At 46.6% G+C, this 23126-nt stretch overlaps 1 protein-coding gene and 1 pseudogene across 7 annotated transcripts in view; one reads left to right on the top strand and one right to left on the bottom strand.

Annotated features, from left to right (window-relative positions):
* Traf3 (TNF receptor associated factor 3) overlaps positions 1-23126 on the top strand; it is a 120292-nt gene that overhangs the window by 36666 nt on the left and 60500 nt on the right. For 4 of the 7 annotated variants that reach the window (XM_069997518.1, XM_069997522.1, XM_069997515.1 and 1 more), the window contains exon 2: positions 21947-22078. The exons of 1 other annotated variant lie outside the window; for it this stretch is intronic. The gene's annotated coding sequence lies outside the window, so the exon portion shown is untranslated. Of the gene's footprint in view, positions 1-5149; positions 5210-18333; positions 18351-21946; positions 22079-23126 lie in introns of those variants that run through there. 2 more of the 7 variants (XM_069997516.1, XM_069997519.1) reach the window with 2 other exon arrangements.
* Positions 4520-5420, bottom strand: LOC138810420 (myelin-associated neurite-outgrowth inhibitor-like; annotated as a pseudogene).

The following is a 23126-nucleotide window of genomic DNA, read 5'->3' as shown; positions in this document are numbered from 1 at the left end:
AAAGTATTAGCTGAGGGGGAAGGTTTGTTCTACAGTGCCAAGCATGATAGGGGTGGAGGTGAGGAGCTGGGGCCATGCTACCACTTGCTTGTGCCACAGCGAGAGGTAGCAGAGGAGCTGGGAGGGGCTGGCTCTCTGTCCTCACTGTCAGGACTGCAAGGGGAAGCAGAGCCTGTTTCCAAAAGAAACTGGGTAGGAGTGATGGAGGAGGATCTGTTTCCAAGGTTAGTGTAAACTGACTGAATTTTTAGTACAACACGGAAGGCTTCACATGACTTGAGTTGCTTCAGAGTGCTCACCCTCAGCCTTCTCTTCGCTGTGCCTTTGGGGGGTACTTTGGTGGAAAAGTTTGAGAAGCCATTTCATTATTGTAGTCTATTGTTATGTTGTTTAACCTCACCCAAGTGAGTATTTAACCTTAAAGAGTCTGAGATTCACTTACCCATTTTGTTATCCCTAATAGAGCTTTTGCAGCCGCTCCAAATATCCCTCCATTTGTGCATCTTAATAGTTGTTTGGCAAACCACTTCCTTCCCCGCTGGGGAGTCTGCGTGCACTGTGGGTGCTGCGTGGGGAAGCAAGGTGCCATGGGCTCAGTCATTTCAGAGGTAAGGGGGGAAGAGACCAGGCCTCCAAGACCAGAATGCAGAGCTTTCTGGGGGCATGACAGTGGCCCTTTTCCTGTGTTCATAGCAGTTAACACACACTCTGCACTTCCCTTAGTTTTGGCAGGATGAGCTTAGTTTGGATGAGCTGAGTATAGTGGTAATACCACTTACTGTAACTAACAGCAGTAATTAAAAGTTCCTTGTCATTGTTCCTGTTTATCACATTGCCTGATTTTTTTCTTTCTAAACAGTTTTTGTATGATTAAGTCCTTCCCACTATTAAAATTCTTTTTTTTTTTGTTGGTTGTAGGGCTTGAACTCTGAGATTGGGCGCTGTCCCTGCGCTCTTCAGCTCAAGGAGAGCGCTCTACCGCTTGAGCCACAGGCTCACACCTGTAATCCTAGCTACTCAGGAGGCTGAGATTTGAGGATCACAGTTCAAAGCCAGCCCAGGCAGGAAAGTCTGTGAGACTCTTACCTCCTATTAACCACTAGAAAACCGGAAATGGCGCTGTGGCTCAAAGCGGTTGAGCGCTCGCCTTGAGCTGAAGAGCTGAGGGATAGTGCCCACGCCTAGAGTTAAAAGTCCCATGACCGACAAAAAGTTAGCCCAATGCTGGTAGCTCATGCCTGTAACCTTAGCTACTGAGGAGGCTGAGATCTGATGATCACAGTTGAAAGCCAGCCTGGGCAGGAAAGCCCATGAGACTCTTTTTTTTTGCGGGGGGGGGGGGGGGGCTCGCGCTGTCCCTCAGCTCTTTAGCTCAAGGCTAGCACTCAACCACTTGAGCCACAGTGCCACTTCTGGCTTTTTTCTTTTTGCTTATGTGGTGCTGAGGAATTGAACCCAGGGCCTTAGGCATGCAAGGCAAGCGCTCTACCACTGAGCCACCTTCCCAGCCCAGCCCTCTGTTTCTTCAAGTTCAACTTTTTTAGGTTTTACATTCTGTGTCTGGAGAATTTCATTCAGCATAATATCCTCCAGGTTTATCTATGTCCATAGTTAATAACAATGTATATTTTTAATATGTTTTGTTATATGGTAGGTAGGAGGGTTCATTGTTACATCTCCATCTATGTATACATGTGTTCCAATCCACCTCACCCGCTCTACCATGCTCTCTGTCCCCCAGGAAATAGAAGTCCAGCAGGGTTCCTTATTTCTTTTTATTGTTGCAAATAATTTATTTTCACAGATTTGATCTCCTTTATCCTCCCTCTGGTCCACTCACTTCCCAGTGGTACCCCCAACTACAGAGTAGGTATCTCCTTCCCTGCCCATCCCCTGCTGATCACCAATTTCCTTCTTTCCTTCCTTTCTTTCTTTCTTTCTTTCTTTCTTTCTTTCTTTCTTTCTTTCTTTCTTTCTTTCTTTCTTTCTTTCTTTCTTTCTTTCTTTCTTTCTTTCTTTCTTTCTGTCTGTCTTTCTGTCTGTCTTTCTGTCTGTCTTTCTGTCTTTCTTTCTTTTTTGCCGGTCATGGGACTTGAACTCTGGGCCTGGGTGCTGTCCCTCAGCTCTTCAGCTCAAGGTTAGCACTCTACCACTTGAGCCATAGCGCCACTTCCGGCTTTTTCTGCTGAGGAATGGAACCCAGGGCCTCATGCATGCAAGGCAGGCACTCTGCCACTGAGCCACCTTCCCAGTCTCTTGCTGTGCAAGTTTTTGAGTTGTCTATATATTCTAGATATTAAAAAAAAATCCCGACTCTTCCACAATGCTCAGACGCATCGTTCTCCACCCCAGGTGCTGTGCAGCTGTGCTGCCACTCAGGTCTGGGCTCCGTAGAGCGGATGTGCCCTGCCCTAAACCCTCTCACGCCCGCTGCGGTCCCTACTCCCAGTGAGTGAGACTGCTCCCTTGTCACCCTCCCACCCGGCAGGGCCTCGCACCGGCCCATGCATGACTTGTGGAATGAAAAGTGCCTCGATCCAGACTGGTACTCCTGAGAGCAGTGAGGACAGGCATTTCCTCCTCTTGTCCATTTATCACTGGTCTGTCACCATTTCTACTGTGCTTGCCCTGTTGTTGCTTAACAGTTATAGGGCCATACCTTCATCTTGGGGCCAGGAAAGATTCTGGAATTTTGGAAGTTTTGAGATGTTAGAGCAAAATTAGTGAAGACAGTGCTCGTTGTGGCACAGCTTAGGCAGCATCGCGTTATCAGGCATCATGATCTTCGTAGTAGCGTGGGTGAATATTTGCAGTGAGCAGGCAGCCTCGTGTCAGACAGCCTCCCCTGGTGAGCCGTGAACACATCCTCACTGTCAGAGCTGCTGGGTTGTAGAATTGTAGATAAGGGATTATGGGCCTATTTTCTAAGCATGTTTGTCGGGCATTATGCTGAGACAGCCACAATGTAGAACAAGGCACCTGTCTTTCATTACAGGAGATGGGCTATCCACATGTGGAGATGGATACCGTGTACTAGACAGACATTGCTGACATTTCCCTTCTCCCTCCTCCCCCCTCCCCTCCCCCCTCCCCTCCCCTCCCCTCCCTTCCCCTCCCCTCCCTTCCCTCCCCTCCCTTCCCATCCCCTTCCCTCCCCTCCATTCCCCCCCCCCCCATTCTCTCTCTCACGTGGGGCTGGAACTCTGGGCCTGGGCACTGTCCCTCAGCTCTTCAGGTCAAGCTAGCACTCTACCACTTGACCCACAGTGTCACTTCCAGTTTTCTGGTGATTAATTGGAGATAAAGAGTCTCACAGACTTTCCTGTCCAGGCTGGCTTTGCACCATGATCTTCAGATCTCAGCCTCCTGAGCGGCTAGGATTATGGACATGAGCCACCAATGCCCCCTCCTCTCTCCTTTCTCTCTTCCTCTTCCTCTTTTTTTTTTTGGGGGGGGGTCCTGTCATGGGGCCTGAACTCTGGGCCTGGGCGCTGTCCCTCAGCTCTTCAGCTCAATGCTAGCGCTCTACCACTTGAGCAACAGCGCCACTTCTGGCTTTTTTCTTTTTGTTATGTGGTGCTGAGGAATCAAACCCAGGGCCTCAGGCATGCAAGGCAAGCGCTCTACCACTGAGCCACCTTCCCAGCCCCTCTCTTCCTCTTTCTTTCTTTTCTTTTTTTTTTTTTTTTTTTGGTCAGTCATGGGGCCTGAACTCTGGGCCTGGGTGCCGTCCCTCAGCTCTTCAGGTCACGGCTAGTACTCTACCACTTGAGCCATAGCACCACTTCCAGCTGTTTCTGCTTATGTGGTGCTGAGGAATCGAACCCAGGGCCTTATACATGCAAGGCAAGCGCTCTACCACTGAGCCACCTTCCCAGCCACTTTTCCTCCCTCCCATCCTCCTTTCTTCCCTCCCTTCCTCCTTTCCTCCCTCCCTTCCTCCTTTCCTCCCTCCCTCCCTCCTTTCCTTCCTTCCTTCCTTCCTCTCTCCCTCCCTCTCCCTCTCTCCCTCCCTCCTTCCCTCCCTCCCTCCCTCCCTCCCTTCTTTTTTTTTCTCTCTTTCTTTCTTTCTTTCTTTCTTTCTTTCTTTCTTTCTTTCTTTCTTTCTTTCTTTTTTTTTTTTCCCTTTTGTTTTTTTTTATCATTACAGTTAGCTAAAAAATTGCCAGGCAGTCCACAAAACAGGATTTGCTTTAAGACCAACCCACAGAGTTAGTTGGAGACTAACGGCACTGGGACCTGCTGGGCCGGGACGTAGTATTTAGCTAAGTGTCGAGAGCATTAAGAAGAAAGTCCTGGGCTGGGAAGGTGGCTCAGTGGTAGAGCACTTGCCTTGCATGCTCGAGGCCCTGGGTTCAATTCCTCAGCACCACATAAGCAAAAAGAAAAAAGCCGGAAGTGGTGCTGTGGCTCAAGTGGTAGAGCGCTAGCCTTGAGCTGAAGAGCTGAGGGACAGCACCCAGGCCCAGAGTTCAGGCCCCACGACCGGACCCAAAAAAAAAAAAAAAAAAAAAAGAAGAAAGTCCTGGTTGGAGGCACAAGGCCTGCAGCACCAGCTGTGGAACTCAATGATGTGACTGCACAGCTCCATCCTCACACATTTATCTGCAGGGTAATCACCATTGAGGGGGCACGTAGCTGTAGGTGGGTGTTCCTGGGGCCCGGTATGTGGGCACAGTGACTGGGTGAGGGGCAACAGGAGTTGGGGAATGAGCAGTCAGCAGAGTACCTGCTGACATGGCCATGGTGGTCCCAGCAACCATGCCCATGGTGACCCCATTGGCTCGAGGAGGAGGGATGGGCGCAGGGTACACGGTCGCTGGCATGCCATTAGGCTGCACCACTGTGGTGTGGTGGATGACGTGAGGGGGCGCTGCATACAGTGGTTGTGTATAGTAAGTGCCTTGCTGGGCATATGGGCTCTGCTGGGGGTAGGCACTTCTTACAGGGTACACGGCTGTCTGGTAGGGGTTGGGAGAGGAGGAATATGGCGGCACAGCCCCGCTGGTAGGGGAACATGACAGGAGTATAGCCTGTCTGGAAGGCAGGATTTGCTCCAGGGTACATGTTAGGAGAATACGCAGGAGCTGCTGCTGCATAGCCCATGGGAAAGCCAGCTGGATAACCGATTCCTTTGGCATTTGCATAGGGAACCCCAGAAGATCCAGGGCTATACACAGGATTCATGATTTCAAACTCTCTGGATGAGGTGAGTTTAGTGTTCCTTTTGCACTTTTCTGTATTTCTTAAACAACTTTTTTCCTCACTGCGCCGCGCTCGGCAGCCTGGGCCTCCTTGGTGACTGGCGCACGCCGGCCCGGGCGGGCTCGGCGCGGGGTGAGGTGCGGAGCAGCGCCGCGGAGACTCCTCAGCCGCAGGCTGGGCCGCTCGTCCCGCGCTCGGCCGCCTCCCGAAGCCGCTCTCCCGCTCGCTGGGCTGGCCCGCCTCACCGCAGCCCGCGCTCCCCGACGCTGCTCTTTCTTTCTTTCTTTCTTTCTTTCTTTCTTTCTTTCTTTCTTTCTTTCTTTCTTTCTTTCTTTCTTTCTTTCTTTCTCTCTTTCTTTCTTTCTCTCTTTCTTTCTCTCTTTCTTTCTCTCTTTCTTTCTCTCTTTCTTTCTTCTTTCTTTCTTTCTTTCTTTCTTTCTTTCTTTCTTTCTTTCTTTCTTTCTTTTTCTTTCTTTCTTTCTTTCTTTCTTTCTTTCTTTCTTTCTTTCTTTCTTTCTTTCTTTCTTTCTTTCTTTCTTTCTTTCGTTTCTTTGTTTCTTGTTTGCTTGCTTTCTCTGATTTTGGGGTTTGAACTCAGCCTAGGTGCTGGCCTGCACTTTTTTGCTCAAGGCTAGTACTCTACCACTTGAGCCACATCTTCACTTTCAGCTTTTTGGTGGTTAATTAGGAGATAAGAATTTCTCAGACTTTTCCTGTCCAGGCTTCCTTTAGAACCAGGATCCTCAGACAGAGATCAGCCTCCTAAATAGGTAAGGTTACAGGCATGAACCACCAGTGCCTGGCCCTCTGTACCCTGCAGTGTGTGACGTTGCGGGTGAGCCACACAGAGCTGGGGCCTTTCTTGTGATGCAGCTATGGCTGACAGACATGTTGCCCTTAGGTGTAGGAAGCAGCTGTTCACATTCTCCTGATTCCTACCCTTCAGGCCCAGCTGAGTGGGTTGAAGATGTGGAAAGAGTTCAGGTAATGCTCACAATATGGGTTCTTGCCCCCACCCCTGTACTGTTCTCTTTCACTGAAAGGGACTAGGACTGGAGGCATGATGAGCGATCTCAATCCCCAGCCAGCCCAGACTTGTCTGTGGGCACTTTGAACGTAAGTGGAGGAAAGAAACTAAAACATTTTCCTTGACTCTTTAAATATAGTATACTTTTTAAAATGGTTTTTTTTTTGTTGTTGTTGTTTTTGCCGGTTGTGGGGCCTGAACTCTGGGCCTGGGCGCTGTCCCTCAGCTCTTCAGCTCAAGGCTAGTGCTCTACCACTTTAGCCACAGCACCACTTCCGGCTTTTTTCTTTTTGCTTATGTGGTGCTGAGGAATTGAACCCGGGCCTCATGCATGCAAGGCAAGCGCTCTACCACTGAGCTACCTTCCCAGCCCTTTTTTTGTTGGTTTACATACTGTTTTATTGTTATTAGGCGTTGTACAGAGGGATTACCATTCCATAAGTCAGGTATGAGTACATTTCTTTTTGTGGACAGTATCACCTCTTCCTTCGCTGTTCCCCCCTCCCCTCTCTTCCCACAAGTTACATAGCTATTTTCCACATAGTGTATACTGAATTAGCATGACTGCATTTGCTCACCCTTCCTCACTCCATTTCTGTGCCTGTCCCTCTCCCACAAGAAGGAAAGAAAACAAAACCCAAAGCAGACAAAAACACCACCACTAGTACCACCAATAATAGTCACAGCAAAAAAAACAAACAAACCATGTTTCCATCTTCTGGAATTCATTTTGATCAGTAGTATTGTAAGTGTTCAGAGAAGTCATACTTTTGGGTTGCCCCCTAAGGGTGTCCTCTGTTAGTCTGACTTTGAATGCCCATCCTGTGTAGATGATCATGTCCAGCTATATTTTTGATCTAGCTTCCACATATGAGAGAGAACATATACCATTTGTCTCTCTTAGCTTGGCTTGCCTTACTTAGCATGATTTGTTCTAGATCCTCCATTTCCCTGCAGATGACATTATCTTACTCTTTGTAATGGATGAGTAAAATTCCATTGTGTCTAAGTACCACATTTTATTGATCCAATCATCTATTGTAGGGCATCTGGGTTTTTCCATAACTTGGCTATTGTGAATAGTGCAACAATGAACGTGGGTGTGCAAGTGTCTTTACTGTATCCTGACTTGTGATGATCTGAGTAGATGCCCACGAGTGGCTGGTCATAAGGAAGACCAATGTCTGGTTTTTGGAGGAATCCCCCCAAACCGCCTTCCAGAGTGGTTGTCCTAGTTTACATACTCACCAGTAGTGCAATAGGGCTCCTTTTCCCCCACATCCCCAATATCTGTTGTTGGATTTCACAGTGTTGGCCAGTCTAATTGGGGTGAGATGAGTTGCATTTCCTTTATGGCCGGAAAGTTGAGCATTTCCTCATGTGTCCATTTGACATTCTTACTTCTGAGAAGTTTCTCTTAAGCTCCCTTTCCCATTTAGTGATTGGTTTGTTAGTTTGGGGAAGTGTTAAATTTTTGAGCTCCTTGTATATTTTGGATATCAGTCCTTTGTTAGATGTGTTGCTGGTAAAGAACTCTCAGTCTGCTGACTGTCTTTCTAATTTACTATGTCCTTTGCTATGAGTAGGGTGCGGGGCTTACAGTCATATAAGTCAGGTGAAGAGTACATTTCTTTTCTTTTTTTTTTTTTCTGTTGGTCATGAGGCTTGAACTCAGGGCCTGGACACTGTCCCTGAGCTCTTATGCTCAAGGCTAATGTTCTACCACTTTGAGCCACAGTTCCATTTGCGGTTTTCCAGGGTTAATTGGAGAGATGAGTCTCATGGACTTTATTACCTGGGTTGGCTTCAAACCTCAGCTTTCAGCTTCCTAAGTAGCTAGGATTACACGTGTGAGCTACTAGCAACCCTCGAGAGTACATTTCCTTTTGGCCAATGTTACCTTTTCTCTTGCACACACTCTCCTAATTTTTCCTTCCCATCCCTACCCACAAGTTGTATAGTTGGCTTTCAACATAATGTCAAGTGAATACCACTGTTGGGTTTGTTCACCCTTTGTCCCTCCATTTCTGTGCCTCCCCTTACCATCCCAAAGAGAAATAAATGAACAAACAAAACAAAAAACAAAAACAACAACCAAGAAAATCCTCTTACAGGGCTGGGAAGGTGGCTCAGTGGTAGAGCACTTGCCTTGCATGCCTGAGGCCCTGGGTTCGATTCCTCAGCACCACATAAGCAAAAAGAAAAAAGCCGGAAGTGGCCCTGTGGCTCAAGTGGTAGAGCGCTAGCCTTGAGCTGAAGAGCTGAGGGACAGCGGCCACGCCCAGCGTTCAGGCCCCACGACCTGACCCCCCCCCCAAAAAAAAAAGAAAATCCTCTTACAGAACCTTAAAAAGTAATCCTTTCAGGATTTAAATATGTACTTGTTTTGACATGATATTTACCTTTAAAAATAGGTGTACTTTCAAGATTTCAGGAAATTGTGCCCTGTCAAATTAGAAAACAAACTGTTAATATTAAAACATGTCTAAATATGTGTGTTACAATCATCTAAAGTATTACAATTATTAAGAAGATTCTAGAATAGAATAGCATATTCCTGAAGTAGATGTCACTCTTGTGTTATTTCTAGTTCTCCTACAGTTACTCTGTTATCTTTGATAAGTTATACAGAACATATTAATTCATCCAAAAATGTGTATTACAGATTATTCTTTTGCTTTAGGTTTTGGTTGTTTTGCTTTTTGGTGCTAGTCTTGGTGCTTGAATTCAAGGCCTAGGTGCTGTGCCTGAGTTTTTTGGTGTTTATTTACTTACTTTTTTTTTAAATAGGCCATTTTAATTTTTTTTTTTTTTTTTTTTACTGTTTATTTTTGCTCAAGGTTAGTCCTACCACTTGAGCCACAGCCTCACTTCTGGATTTTTTTTTTTTTTTTTTGGTCTGGTCATGGGGCCTGAACTCTGGGCCTGGGTGCTGTCCCTCAGCTCTTCAGTTCAAGGCTAGCGCTCTACCACTTGAGCCACAGTACCACTTCCGGCTTTTTTTCTTTTTGCTTATGTGGTGCTTGGGAATCGAACCCAGGGCCTCATGCATGCAAGGCAAGTGCTCTATCACTGAACCACCTTCACAGCCCACTTCTGGATTTTTTTTTTAGAGATAAGAATCTCATAGACTTTATTGCCCAAGCTGGCAGTAAAGATCATGATCCTCAGATCTCAGCTTCTTGAGTACTTAGTAGCATTGCAGTGTGAGCCACCAGCACCCAGCTAATGTATTATTTTTGTCCGTAGTACATGAGTTAAGGTTTATTTAGCGATGGTATACTTTCAGTTATTCAATTTGGTGCCAGTGAAAAGTTTGTAAGACCTTTTCTTAGCTATATCTGGGCATAGTGACATGTGCTTATCATTCTACACCACCTGGGAGGCTCAGGCAGTTCTGAGCAGAAAAACCTGTGAGACTTTGTCAACAGAGGGAAACTGGTCAGTGGTGTGTGTCTATCCTCCTAGAAGGATAGGAAGCCAGGTGACATTGTCCAAAAGAAATGTACTCCTGTTGGCCACCGGTGGCTCATACGTATAATCCTAGCTACTTAGGAAACTGAGATCTGAGGACCGTCCTTCCAAGCCAGCCTGAGCAGAAACCAGAAGTGGTGCTGTGGCTCAAAGTGGTAGAATGCTAGCCTTGAGCAAAAAGAGCTCAGGGACAGCACCCAGGCTTGGAGTTCAAGCCCCACAACTGACCAAAAAAAGGGGGGCTCTTTACCTGACTTACGTAACTAAAAGCTCTTTTGTCCATCACCTTTATAACAATAAAAAATAAAAATTTAGGGGCTGGGAAGGTGGCTCAGTGGTAGAGCACTTGCCTTACATGCCTGAGGCCCTGGGTTTGATTCCTCAGCACCACATAAGCAAAAAGAAAAAAGCCGGAAGTGGCGCTATGGCTCAAGTGGTAGAGCGCTAGCGTTGAGCTGAAGAGCTGAGGGACAGCACCCCCCCACCTCCAAAAATAAATAAATAAAATAAAAATTTAAAAATGATACTACAGAATATCCACACAGGAAAAATGAAGTTGTATCCCTACCTCATTATGCAAGTTCACAGAGAGTGAACCAAAAGCCTAAATACAAAACTCTGAAATGAGCATATAGACAAATCTTCATCACCTTGTATTAGGCAATGTGTTTCTTACCAAAAGCGTAGATAGCCCTGCAAGGAAAAATAGGTAGGTTAGATGTCATAAAATCACAACTGTTGGGGCTGGGGATGTGGCTTAGTGGTAGAGTGCTTGCCTAGCATGCATGAAGCTATGGGTTCCATGCTTCAGTACCACATATATACACACAAACAGGAAAAGCCAGAAGTGGAGCTGTGGCTCACATGCCTTGAGCAAAAGAAGCTCAGGGACAGCTCCCAGGCCCCATGACCGGACACCCCCCCCCAAAAAAGAAAATAAGAAGCAGGCCTGGGCACTTGGCACAGCGGTAGAGCGCCTGTCTAGCAAGTTGGTGCCCTGAGAACCACCCAAAAAAAACCAAACCAACTTTCAGATTTTATTTAAAAGAGCAACACGGGAAGAGTCTCTTGCAACAGATAGTTAAGAATAGCATTTGCATTGCAAGATCTAATTTTGAGATATACTCTGGGTTTTTAAAATGAGTAATATGAGTAATAATGCCAAGACAGGGAAGCATCACCAAATGGTTTTTATTATTATTTTTTTTTGAGTCCGGTTGTGGGGCCTGAACTCTGGGCCTGGGCGCTGTCCCTCAGCTCTTCAGCTCAAGGCTAGCCCTATACCACTACAGCCACAGCACCACTGCCGGCTTTTTTCTTTTTGCTTATGTGGTACTGAGGAATCGAACCCAGGGCCTCATGCATGCAAGGTAAGCGCTCTACCACTGAGCCACCTTCCCAGCCCACCAAATGGTTTTATAGTATTATTTCCAAATGTTTTATTTAATGCGGCCAAAAAGAGACTCTCTGTTGTGCTTTGCAAGTACTCTGTTCTGGGAACCAACCTGTAAAGTAAAAAATGCCTAATGAAGCTCTGAGCTCTAGCTTAGGACTGTAAACCTCAGTATACAGGAGGCTGAGATCTGAGGATGGCAGTTTGAAGCCAGCTAGGAACGTCTGTGAGACTTATCTCCAATAAACTACCCCCAAAAAGCCAAAAGTGGAGCTTTGGCTCAAGTTGTAGTGTGCTAGCCCTGAGGAAGAAGCAGCTGAGGGTCTGCACCCAGGAGTTCAAGCCCCAGGACTGGCAAAATCCCAAACCCCCCAAAATCCCTGATGGTTTTGTTCATAGAGTTGGAATGCTTGACTTCTTAAATCTGTCAATACACATGGATAGGTTATGTAGTTTAGAATATATACATCTGTATTGTGTGTATAGCGTGTTTATATACAAGTATGGCCTTTAAAAATTAAGGCACAATAGAAAAGTCTTAGCTTTTTTTTTTTTTTTTTTTGGTCGGTTGTAGGGCTTGAACTCTGGGCCTGGGTGCTGTCTCTCAGCTCTTCAGCTCAAGGCTAGTGCTCTACCACTTGAGCCACAGTGCCACTTCTGGTTTTCTGTTGGTTAATTGGAGAAAAGAGTCTCACGGGCTTTCTGCCTGGGCTGGCTTTGAACCAGGATCCTCAGATCTCGCCTCTTGAGTGGCTAGGATTACTGGTGTGAGCTATGGGTTCCTGGCTTGTTTTAATTGTTTAAATACCTTCTTTTACTGGGATTTAAAAAAGCACTTAATATAGCATGTAGAAAAATGCTAAATGGCTTGTAATATTGTATGATGCTCCTCAGAAATGTGTTTTTGTAAACAATGAATTCATTAGCACATTAGATGGCATTATAATTTTGGAGAAACCATTTTACCATGCAGCTGTTTACAAAACCTCTGTAAACTTTGCAGTGATATAGAATCTAATTACTTATTTTGCCAACATGCAGATTTTCTTCTTTTAGTATTCAAACTATGACTTTACCAACCTGAGTAATTAAAAATAGTGACATTAAAAGGTTTGATCAGCCAGACCAAAAATGTGTGTAAACCTAAAGTAAGTTCTTGTTTTCATTTTGATTCAGTTAACAGAGGCATGTTCACATTTGTAATTTCTGGTAATTTAATGAGAACATACTGAACTTTGGAGTCACAATAAATTTTCCTGTTATGTAAAATATTTTGCACACTGGCTGAATCATTGTGAATTGTGGGTAGATATGCTTCGATTCCTGTGGAAGAGATGCAACTTTGTGAAGACAATTTCAGCCAATTAGCAAATTCGACTCTGGTTCCCCATTGGCCTTGGTACTTTCTGTGAGTTGGATTGTTGAGAACTTCCAGATGGAGAGATGGCAAAGGTGGAACTTGTTAAGGTTAGACAATGTGGTTATTTTTGTTCTTGTGAGTTTTATGGTGAATTAATTTCAACCTCAAGGCTCAGAAATGTTTCTAGGTCTTAAAAATGTAGGTGCTCATGTTTCACAGTAGGCAGACCTTTTTTCTGTTTTCTTTTTAATACTGGGGATTGAGAACCTGCTAGGCAGGCACTCTACCACTTGAGCCACACTCCTAGCCCCACCCCTTCTTTTTGGTTGGTTGTGGGGCTTGAACTCGGAGCTTGGGCACTGTTGCTCAGCTCCTCAACTCTAGGCAAGTGCTCAAGTGCTCTACCTCTTGAGCCACAATGCCACTTCTGGTTTTCTTGTGGTTTACTGGAGTTAAGAGTCTCATAGAATGCTGGGTGTGGTGGCTGGGTATGGTGGCTTACTCCTGTAATCCTAGCTACTCTGTTTTTTTTCTTTTTGGATCCAGTTGTGTGAGCCTGAACTCTGGGCCTGGGCGCTGTCCCTCAGCTCTTCCGCTCAAGGCTAGTGCTTTACCACTTGAGCCACAGCGCCACTTCTGGCTTTTTTTTTCCTGCTTATGTGGTGCTGAGGAATCGAACCCAGGGCCTCAGGCATGCAAGGCAAGCGCTCTACCACTGAGCCACCTTCCCAGCCTCAATCCTAGCTACTCTGGAGGCTGAGATATGAGGAACGCAATTCAAAAAAAGCGCAGGCAGGAAAGGTGGTGAGACTCTTATCTCCAGTAAACCACTCAGAAAGCCAGAAGTTGCACTGTGGCTCAAATGGTAGAACCCTCGCCTTGAGCTGAAGAGCCGAGGGACAGCGCCTAGGCCCAGAGTTCAAGAGTCTCATGGACTTAACCACCTGGGCTGGCTTAGAACCTTGATTCTCAGATCTCAGCCTTGTGAGTAGCTAGGATTATAGGTGTAAGCCACTGTTGCCTAGCCCTTTTGTTTTTAGTTAGTTTTGTTTTCCTAGAACCTTGATAATTTTGCTGGAACTGATCTGGGAGCATAACCCTTCTCCTCCTACCCTCTGATTAGCTGGGATTACAGGTGTGACCCACCACATCTGGCAGTGTTATTTTTGTGTGACTGGCCTGTTGTTCTTAGCGTGATGTTTCCAAGGTTTATCCATGTTGTAGCACATGTCAGTGGTTAACAGTAGGTTGTTATAATGTCAGCTGTTATTGCATTGTATGGACACTTGGAGGTACTCATCAGTCCTGTTAATAAACATTGGTGGTGGTGTGGCTTTTTGGCTGTTATGATATTCATTCATTCACACACAAGAGTTTGTATAAACATAACACATACGTGTACACACATACACATATTTAGGAGTTTATGATATCATTATATCATGCTTCTTTTAGTTACTGTTCTGGTTCCCATTTTTATGTGTGAAGAGGTGTTGCTGCTTGTCACTGGGGCTTGTTTGGCCTGTGTCGATCACTCAGTGGCTGTGTTCTTCAGGTTTGAAACCCCTGGGACCCACTGTTGCTCAGGGAAACAAACTTCCCTCGCCCTTCTTTCCCGAGACCAAGTCAAACCCGACAGGCATGGTGCATTCCTGTCTGTTAGACTTTGGGCAAAAAACTAAGCATATATTCTAGTCAACTAAATTTTGCCTTTATTTCATTGTACATTTTGTTCTTTTTTTTTTTTTTTCTCCCACTTCCTCTTGGGGACATCCTTTGCTGTTCAGCTCCAGTAGTACTGAGAGTGACTGGGAATGATTGTGTGTTTTCCCTTCAGAAAGTGTTCCACCCTCTCCTTTAGTTTTTTCATGTTGATTTAGGTACTGTGTTGTATTTTTTTCTTCCTTCTTTTCTCCTCCTCCTCGTTGTCCTCCTCGTCCTCATTCTTCTTTTTTTTTTTTTTTTTTTTTGGTCAGTCGTGGGGCTTGAACTCTGGGCCTGGGCGCTGTCCCTCAGCTCTTCAGCTCAAGGCGAGCACTCTACCACTTGAGCTACAGCGCCACTTCCGGTTTTCTGGTGGTTTATTGGAGATAGGAGTCTCACGGTCTCTCCTGCCCGGGCTGGCTTTGAGCCGCGATCCTCAGATCTCAGCCTCCTGAGTAGCTAGGATTACAGGCGTGAGCCACCGGTGCCCGGCCTCATTCTTCTTTTTTGACAGTTCTGGAGCTTTTTTGTGTGTGTGCCAGTCCTGGGGCTTGAGCTGGGCCTGGGCGCTGTCCCTGAGCCTCTCTGTACTCAAGGCTAGCACTCTACCACTTGAGCCACAGAACCACTTCTGGCTTTTTTCTGCTTATGTAGTACTGAACAATCAAACCCAGGGCTTCATGCATGTTAGGCAAGCACTCTACCACTAAGCCACATTCCCAGCCCAGGTCCTGGAGCCTTGAACTCAGAGGCCGGGCACTGTTCCTGAGCTTCATTTTGCTCAAGGCTAGCACTCTACCACTTGAGCCACAGTGTCACTTCTGCCTTTTTCTGTTTATGTGGTACTGAGGATTTCTTGAATGCTAGGCAAGCACTCTACCACTAAGCCACATCCCCAGCCCTGGGTTGTATTTTTGAAGTGGTAGGTACCTTAGGATAGTAATGGTACTCTTTAGCATTTTGTTAAGTATTCAAATGAAACCTGTACAGATGCCTCCATAATTATATCAAATCTGTGTAAATGTCCCTTAGCTGATTTGTCTTAATTAGATTATTTTTATTACTGCTATTTAATAAAGAGGCAGGTTTGCCATGGTTACTCCGATTAATAGTAGAGTCCTTTAGTTCTCTCATCATATACTTAAAGTGAGTTGAGATTGAAAAAAATTACCAAGTGCTTTGTGGCTACATTTTGTAAATGTTTGTGCACACTGTTTGGTTTTGTTTTTTGTGGGTTGCAGGGCTTGAACTCCGGGCCCATGGGCTGTCCCTGAGCTTTGTTGCTCCAGGCTAGTGCTCTATCACCTTGAGCCACGTGCCACTTCCTGTGTAAACATGTTGAGGTATCCTGTCCCTTCAGGAGCATTTCACAGCATTGCCTCAGCTGAAAATGAAATCAACCCTGTAAGGTGGTGAGTGTAGTTCTCACACCTTTCCTGGGATTCTGAGGGCGTGATGGATTGGAGGAGTCAGAGATTCAGGGCCCTTTCTGTTCCCCTGCAGTAGAGGTAAGATGTCTAAGTCCTGCCCTTGCCGGGAGCGCCCCACCATGTCCACAGAACCAATGGAGCCGAGGTGAAGCAGCTCTGCTTGCGCACCACAGGGGCACCTGGAAAGTTGTTTCTCTGTTGGTCTTGCCCCCTCCCCATCTGTAGAGAAGAGATGGCACAGGCACCTCCACTAGCCATGGCGCCTGGCTCTTGCCCACTGAGCTTCCCCGTTGTTGGCTTAGTTAGCGTCAAGCTGACAGGTGATTTGGACCGGGACGTGTGGCGAGCTCCTCTGGCCCTCCCCGCTGGCAGCGCGGGGAGGCTGCTTGTGTTCTCTTCAGGCCTCTTCACCTGCATGCGCCGCCTGCTGGTCCATCTGCCAGCCTCTCTCTCTGTCCATCCCAGGAGACAGCCTTGATGTGAGACCTCTGTCTTCTCCCGGACCCAGGGGCTGGCTGCAGAGGCTCGGTGGGGAAGTCGTGGCACTGCACTGCAGTGACAGGAGTGGGACTCCACGGGGAGGAAGCCGTGGCTCCTGACTTGAAAGGCAGGGTTCTCTTGGAACTTCTGTGACCAGTGTAGCCCTGGTGCCCAGCGGCTTCTGATAAAAGCTCCTCTGGGGCTTTAAACTGCTCTGGTGAGCTTATAAAGCAGTGATGGGAAAAGGGATTTCCTTATGCCTCCTGTGTTCTTTCTCTGCTCCTCTACCACGTGCTGTGAGATTTCCCAGTCAGGAATTTATACAAGGTGTGTCTGCTTTGGTCTGATACTCAGTCATGCAGCATGAGACGAGGGGGATGCATTCAGAGAAGTGGTTCATTAGCTGTTTTTGTCATGATGAGAACATCACAGAGCTCTTTGTAAGAGGGCCCAGAGGCCCTGGGCAGTGTGATGTTCGGGTTCTGTGGTCCTCTGGGCAGTCCCTTCTTGACCAGAATGCCATTCTGCCACGTAACTACTCACTTACTCATCTTCCCTTGAAGATGGGAAGGAGAGGGTCAGAAGGTTGTGGAATTGCCTTTCAAGTTCCCATCAGCGCCGTCCCACGGGCATGGCCTCAGTGCTGTCCTGTCCAGTCCTTCTGGCTGGAGCCTTGCAACTGCCCATGAAAGCAAAAGATGGCCAGCAGGGGTGGCTTGCGGGGCAGGGCCTGGGCTTGGATCCCGGCTCCTGTGAGTGGACGTGACTTAGCTCCTTCATGCCTCACACTCCCTGTCTTGTCAGTTTGGAGATGATACTGGGAACAAATGAGTTGTGGGAGAGGGGTTGGAGTGCTGTCTACGTGTCTACTGTGAACACAGCCACAGCGGTAATCAGTGCCTTACACGTGTGGATATCAAATTGACGGTTGGTACAGTGAATTGACTGGTGAGGTCAGGAGCCTGGGCAAAGGACCCTGTGCTAGGGGTGGGAAGCCTGAAGACTTCCTGCAGGAGAGGATTCCAGAACATCGGGGTTCAAGTGGAGTTAGTGGATGGGGAAGGCAAAGAAGGGGTATTCTCATGCAGAGAACAGCACGTTGTCCGCAGGTGTGCTGCTGGACGTCTCACATGAGTGCAGCGAGGGACTATCAGTTCTTAATGTGTGTGTGTTCATTCATCCCGTTTTTAGTGCTTGATCACTGTGGGTCTGGGCAGTAGGTACAGTGCAGAGGCAGTACAAAGAGTAGCTGGGTCCCTGCCAGTTGTATCGCCAAGATCACCAGGAACCAGTCGCTGTTCTCCGCTGAGGGCGGTGTGGTGGGATAGCCTGGCACACAGCTGCTGCCACCTGCAGCTTCTGCACCTCCTTTCAGCCCCTTCATGCCTTGGGCATGCATGTGACTCAGTGCGCGTCTGTTGTGGGTGTGCAGAGCTGCTGTGAGGTCTGGGGGGCTGGTGCTCCAGACAGAAGAGAGCCTGTGCACCATTGTTGAGGATCCGGAAAAGGATGCTTACCCTCATTCCCCCCTGTTCCAGGCCCAGCGGAAAGGATCAGAATATTCTTTCACGCCCATCCAGTGCTCCATCCCCGTGGGGCTGGTCCTAACTCCTGGCTGCGTCCCCAGGGTTGCTCCACTCCCCCTCCTGTTGTGTGCTGGCCCTGTCTGTAGTACTTGTCCTCGCTCTTCTGCAACCTCTAACTTACATGCCCTTTTACATAGAGCAAGTGGCTAGTGTATTGAGTAAATGCATGAATGAATGAACAAATGAATGGAGGTGGTTTAGTGACTGTGCTGTTTCAGAAGTCTTGTTATGAATCTGATAGGTTTACTATTTCAAGTGCTCTGAGCACATCATGGTTTGTACCACACTGGGAGGTAGCTGGGTGTCTGGGTGGTTGCTGCCTGCATCTGAGCTAGACATGCTTGCTGTGCTTGCATTTTTCATGTGTTGAAAACCGTGGTTTACTCCTACGAGCTCTCTGCAGGGGTTGTGAAGCTGGAGTTTTGCAGATGTGCAGGGAGTGCTCGTGCATTAATGGGTGTGTGTCACAATGCACATTACATCCACTTCAGCATTCGCACCCAGTACAAACAACTGCCACAGCCATCCTCCAATAAAAACCTCAAGCCAATCAACCTGTAGGAAACAGATTGGAAATCCAGAAATATCCCCAGGAGTTGGTAACACTTTAAAAAGATCCTTAAAAATCTGTATGATTCCAAAGGCAGCTTCCTCTGCTGGGGAGTCTCTCATCTGCGCTGTTGCTCCTAAGGTTAGTAGCTTTCAGAAAGACTGCAATGCAGCGGTTATCAAAGTCTCTGTAAATATGGAAACCGCCCGTGGTGGAGTCTTTTACTCCCCTTCACACTGCTTCCTGGGAGCTGAAGGAGGAGCTGCGGGAGGCAGCTCTGCCCTGGACCTGCGGTTCAGCAGTCAGAGGTAGGCTGGTAATTGTGTGAGTGCCGTAGCAAGCATAGCCTTGTCCTGCAACCCTGAGGTTCTGGTGCAGTGGGCTTTCCTGTGCATCGAGTATGGCTTTGCAGTTGGTGCCTGATAATTTTTTCATTTTTCTGTTCAGATGGTGGATTATACAAAGGTAAGGGACTTTTAAAATCCTGCATGTATTTTAAATGTTCAGGAATATTCCACGTCAAAGCATTATGATTAATTAATCATTAAGTCCCTTCTAAACCTAAGAAATAAAACTTTATTTTTGTTATTTTAGTAATAATTGTGACATTTGAAGGATTATCTTACTCAGTGTGGACAGTGTCCTCTAAATGGATTAGTAAATGTGTTCTTAGAAAAGCTCTGTGTTTTTCTTTGTCCTTCTACACAGAATTGCATTTCAGTGCTGTAGATAAAAATTTTAACACGTTTGTTTCTTTTGAACAGTGACAATTTCATGAATCTGGCGGGGACATTTCCTTCTTATGAGTCCCGCCGTGTGGTAATGGGTGAAGAGGTCCAGTTCCCAGAGTGTTTATTGTGCTTTCAGCAGGGCATTTTGTCAGGTGTGGGCTCAGAGCTTGTCCGTGGGGTATGTGGGTACTACCTCCAGCTGCTCCTTTTTGTTTATCTGAGAGGGAGGAAAAGAGTCTGAACTCAGATTTATTTTGCTGTGAATTGGTGGCCCCAAACTGTATTAAGTGCATTATGGGTAGTACTTCTACATGTCCAATGCCAAAAAATACAATGTCAAGGTTACCATGGCAACTGCAGGAATTTTGAAAAGCATATGAATGGGCTCAACCTTCTGGCATTTCAAGTGAGATTTTCCAGCTGAGGGCCTGCATTCACAATTAGTGTAAATAAATTTGGCTGTTCATGATAGTGTAAATGAATTTGGCTGTTGATGGGACGCATGTCCTTTCTCTTTGCATACCAGAGTTGGCCATTCAGCTCAGTTTTTCCTCTGGTGACATCTTGCCTCTTGGTTCCTTGGTTCACAGATAGTTTGGCCTCAGGTTGGGGCTGGCTTGTGTGTGACTCCCTCGGGCTGGGAGTACCTACCTGATGCCCGCAAAAGATCGTCGCAGCAGAGTGCTGCTGTGGCTCTGGCGGGCTGTCTGTCTGAAGCACTCTGTCCAGGTGCATACCCGAAGCTCCAGAGACCCTCACTTTCTGGGAGGCAACCCTGCCTGTTTATGTCTAGGGTGTCATCATCGTTGGTTTAGTGGAGGGAGACACGTTAGAAAGAACATGTCCTAGTGAAATTCCTTCGTATGATTAATATATAAAAATATTGAAGGTAGGCGCCAGTGGCTCACGCTTGTCATCCAAGCTACTCAGGAGGCTGGGATCTGAGGATCATGGTTCAAAGCCAGCCCAGGCAGGAAACTCCGTGAGACTCTTATCTCCAATAAACCCTGCTAGAAAACTGGAAGTGGTGCTGTGGCTCAAGTAGAGCGCTCGCCTTGAGCTGAAGAGCGCAAGGACAGTGCCCAAGCCCAGAGTTCAAGCCCCACGACTGACAAGAAAAGAAAAGAAAAGAAAAGAAAAGAGAACAATGAAACCATTGAAATTATTTAAGAAGGGGCTACAGGAGAGTGATAGAAGAGGTATAGTTGATAGGGTGTGTTGTATATGCCTGGAGATGTCACAGTGAACTTCCCTTTGCATAACTAAAGTATGCTAATAGAAAAAAGTCTTTAAAAATATGTTCAAGGTTAAGCCAGGTACTGGTGATAAATGCCTGTAATCCTGGCTACTCAGGAGGCCAAATCTGAGGATTGTGGTTTAAAACCAGTTCATGCAGGAAAATCCATGACTCTGAGGAGGCTGAGATATGAGGATTGTGGTTCGAAGCCAGCAGAAAAAAATCTGTGAGATTGTTATCCCCAATAACCACTGAAAAGCCAGAAGTGGAGCTGTGGCTCAAGTGGTAGAATACTAGCTTTAAGCAAAAAAGCTCAGGGACAGTGCCCATACCCTGAATTCAAGCCCCAGGAATGGCACACGCGCGCGCGCACACACACACACACACACACACACACACACACACACACACACATACACACAAATACAAAAAACTTGAAGATAATAAATAAGGGCTTACTGTTTTCATAACAAAAGATAATTTTTTGTTTATTGCTTAGTTTCTTTGAAATTACTTCCTATTGAACATTTAGACTACATTGACATTACCAAATTGAAACTTTTTCTTTTTTGGTTGTGGGGCTTGAACTCTGGGCTTGGGAGTTATCCCTCAGCTCTTCAGCTCAAGGCGAGCACTCTACCACTTGAGCCACAGTGCCACTTCTGGTTTTCTAGTGGTTTATTGGAAATAAGAGTCTCATGGACTTTTCTGCCCAGGCTGGCTTTGAACCACGATCCTCAGAACTCAGCCTCCTGAGTAGCTAGGATTATAGGCATGAGCCACCGGTGCCCAGCTGAAACTTCTTTTAAGAGGTCTGAGATTAGAAACCTGGAGCTATAAGAATGATGTCTGCCAAGGTGGTGATTCCTTGGCCAGTAGGACATTTTCACATTTATTTGGGATTCTTTTTTTTTTTTTTTTTGGTCCAGTCGTGGGGCCTAAACTCTGGGCCTGGGTGCTGTCCCTCAGCTCTTCAGCTCAAGGCTAGCGCTCTACCACTTGAGCCACAGTGCCACTCCTGGCTTTTTTCTTTTTGCTTATGTGGTGCTGAGGAATCGAACCCAGGGCCTCGAGCATGCAAGGCAAGCGCTCTACCACTGAGCCACCTTCCCAGCCCCCTATTTGGGATTCTTGTTGGTATTGGAGCTTTAACTCAGGGCCTGGGTGTTGTCACTGAGTGGTTTTTTTACTCAAGGTTAGTATTTTAGCATTTGCTTAATTGGAGATAACAATCTCAGGCTTTCCCACCCAAGCTGACTTTGAACCATACTCCTCAGATCTCAGCCTCCTGATTAGCTAGGATGACAAGCATGAGCCACTGGTGACAGTTCATTCTTTTGTTGGTCGGTGCTCTGCTCATATGGTTAAACTTGGAGGAAGGCTAGTCTTTCAGGTCTGTGTCAGTAGCTGTATTGTTGTGGCTTCATTGAAGAATCTTTGTCTAGGTCAGGTGCTGTGACTCGTGCCTATAATCAGAGCTGCTTGGGAAGAGGAAGTAAAGAGGATCGAATCAGTCTAACCTGGGTAAAAAGTAGACTTCATATCAAATAAGCTGGCCTGGTGCTATGGTAGGTAGAAAGATTGAGGTCAGGGTCAGCCCTGGGCAAAAATGCAAGGTCCTATTTTATAGATAGCTAACGCAAAGAAGGGCTGGGGTGTGACTTTGGTAGATGGAAGAGCCCCTGCCTGGCAGGCGGGGTCTCTCAGTTCACACTCTGGTACTGCTGAAAAAAGGAAAGAATTGTTCACTCCTATCCCTTTCTTTACAGATGAAGAAACTGAGGCCCAAAGAAGTTATGCCACTTGGTTAAGATCCCAAAGCAAGTCAGAACCAGATTTAGGATCAGAAACCTGGCTCCTGGCTCTCTAGTCTCCTGAGGATCACTTTCCTGACAGACAAGGTTTGCTCTCAGTTCATTGTTGTTTGTTTTCCTTTTGTCAGAAAGAGGCCTGTCATAACAGGCCTGTGACAGAGCTCTCTAGTTAAGAATTTTGAAACACCCCATCTTCCCTTTCTTGGGTCATTTATCAAACTTTTATACTCAGTGCTGGAGGCAGCAGTAAAAGCAGGTGAAGAACATGTGTCTGCCCTTCAGACCGCATACCATGTAGGAGAGGACTTGCACACCCGAGTGTGGTCTGCCTGCTTGTTGTGCTCTGTGCCCCATAGAGAGGCTGCAGTGCCCAGCAGCCCCTCGGCAAACCGGACTCACCACCTGTTAAATGAAGGTCATGAAACTGAACTTAGGAAAGCAAGATAACAGAGTGACTGTAGATTTGCTTACAAATCACAACTGATTTATTATGTTAGCTTACAAATCTTTGGAATGCTAATTAATTTTTCTAGCCAAATTCTTGTTAACCCTGGCTTATTTTTTCCAGCGTTTAGAGAAGATTGAGATTTTATTATTGTTGTTATTATTATTATTATTATTATTTTGGTCATGGGGCTTGAACTCAGGGCCTGGACCCTGACCCTGAGCTTTTTTTTTTTTTTGGGTCCGGTCGTGGGGCCTGAACTCTGGGCCTGGGCGCTATCCCTCAGCTCTTCAGCTCAAGGCTGACACTCTACCACTTGAGCCACAGTGCCGCTTCCGTTTTTTTTTTTTTTTTCCTGCTTATGTGGTGCTGAGGAATCGAACCCAGGGCCTCATGCATGCAAGGCAAGCGCTCTACCACTGAGCCACCTTCCCAGCCCCTGTCCCTGAGCTTTTTTGCTCAAGGCTAGCCCTCTGCCACTTTGAGCCACAATGCTACTTTTGGTTTTCTGGTGGTTAATTGGAGATAAGAGTCTCACAGACTTTTCTGCTTGAGTTGGCTTTGAACTGTGACCTGCAGATCTCAGCTTCCTGAGTAGCAAGGATTACAAGCATTAGCTACCAGCGCCCAGCCAGAAGGTTGAGATTTTATTGTAGCTCACTTAGTATGACAAATGGCCTCAGTGATATT

The sequence above is a fragment of the Dipodomys merriami genome, unplaced genomic scaffold, assembly GCF_024711535.1.
Source record: "Dipodomys merriami isolate MVZ:Mamm:240054 unplaced genomic scaffold, mDipMer1.0.p SCAF_50, whole genome shotgun sequence".
NCBI lineage: Eukaryota > Metazoa > Chordata > Mammalia > Rodentia > Heteromyidae > Dipodomys > Dipodomys merriami.
This window is presented reverse-complemented; position numbering and strand designations above follow the sequence as displayed.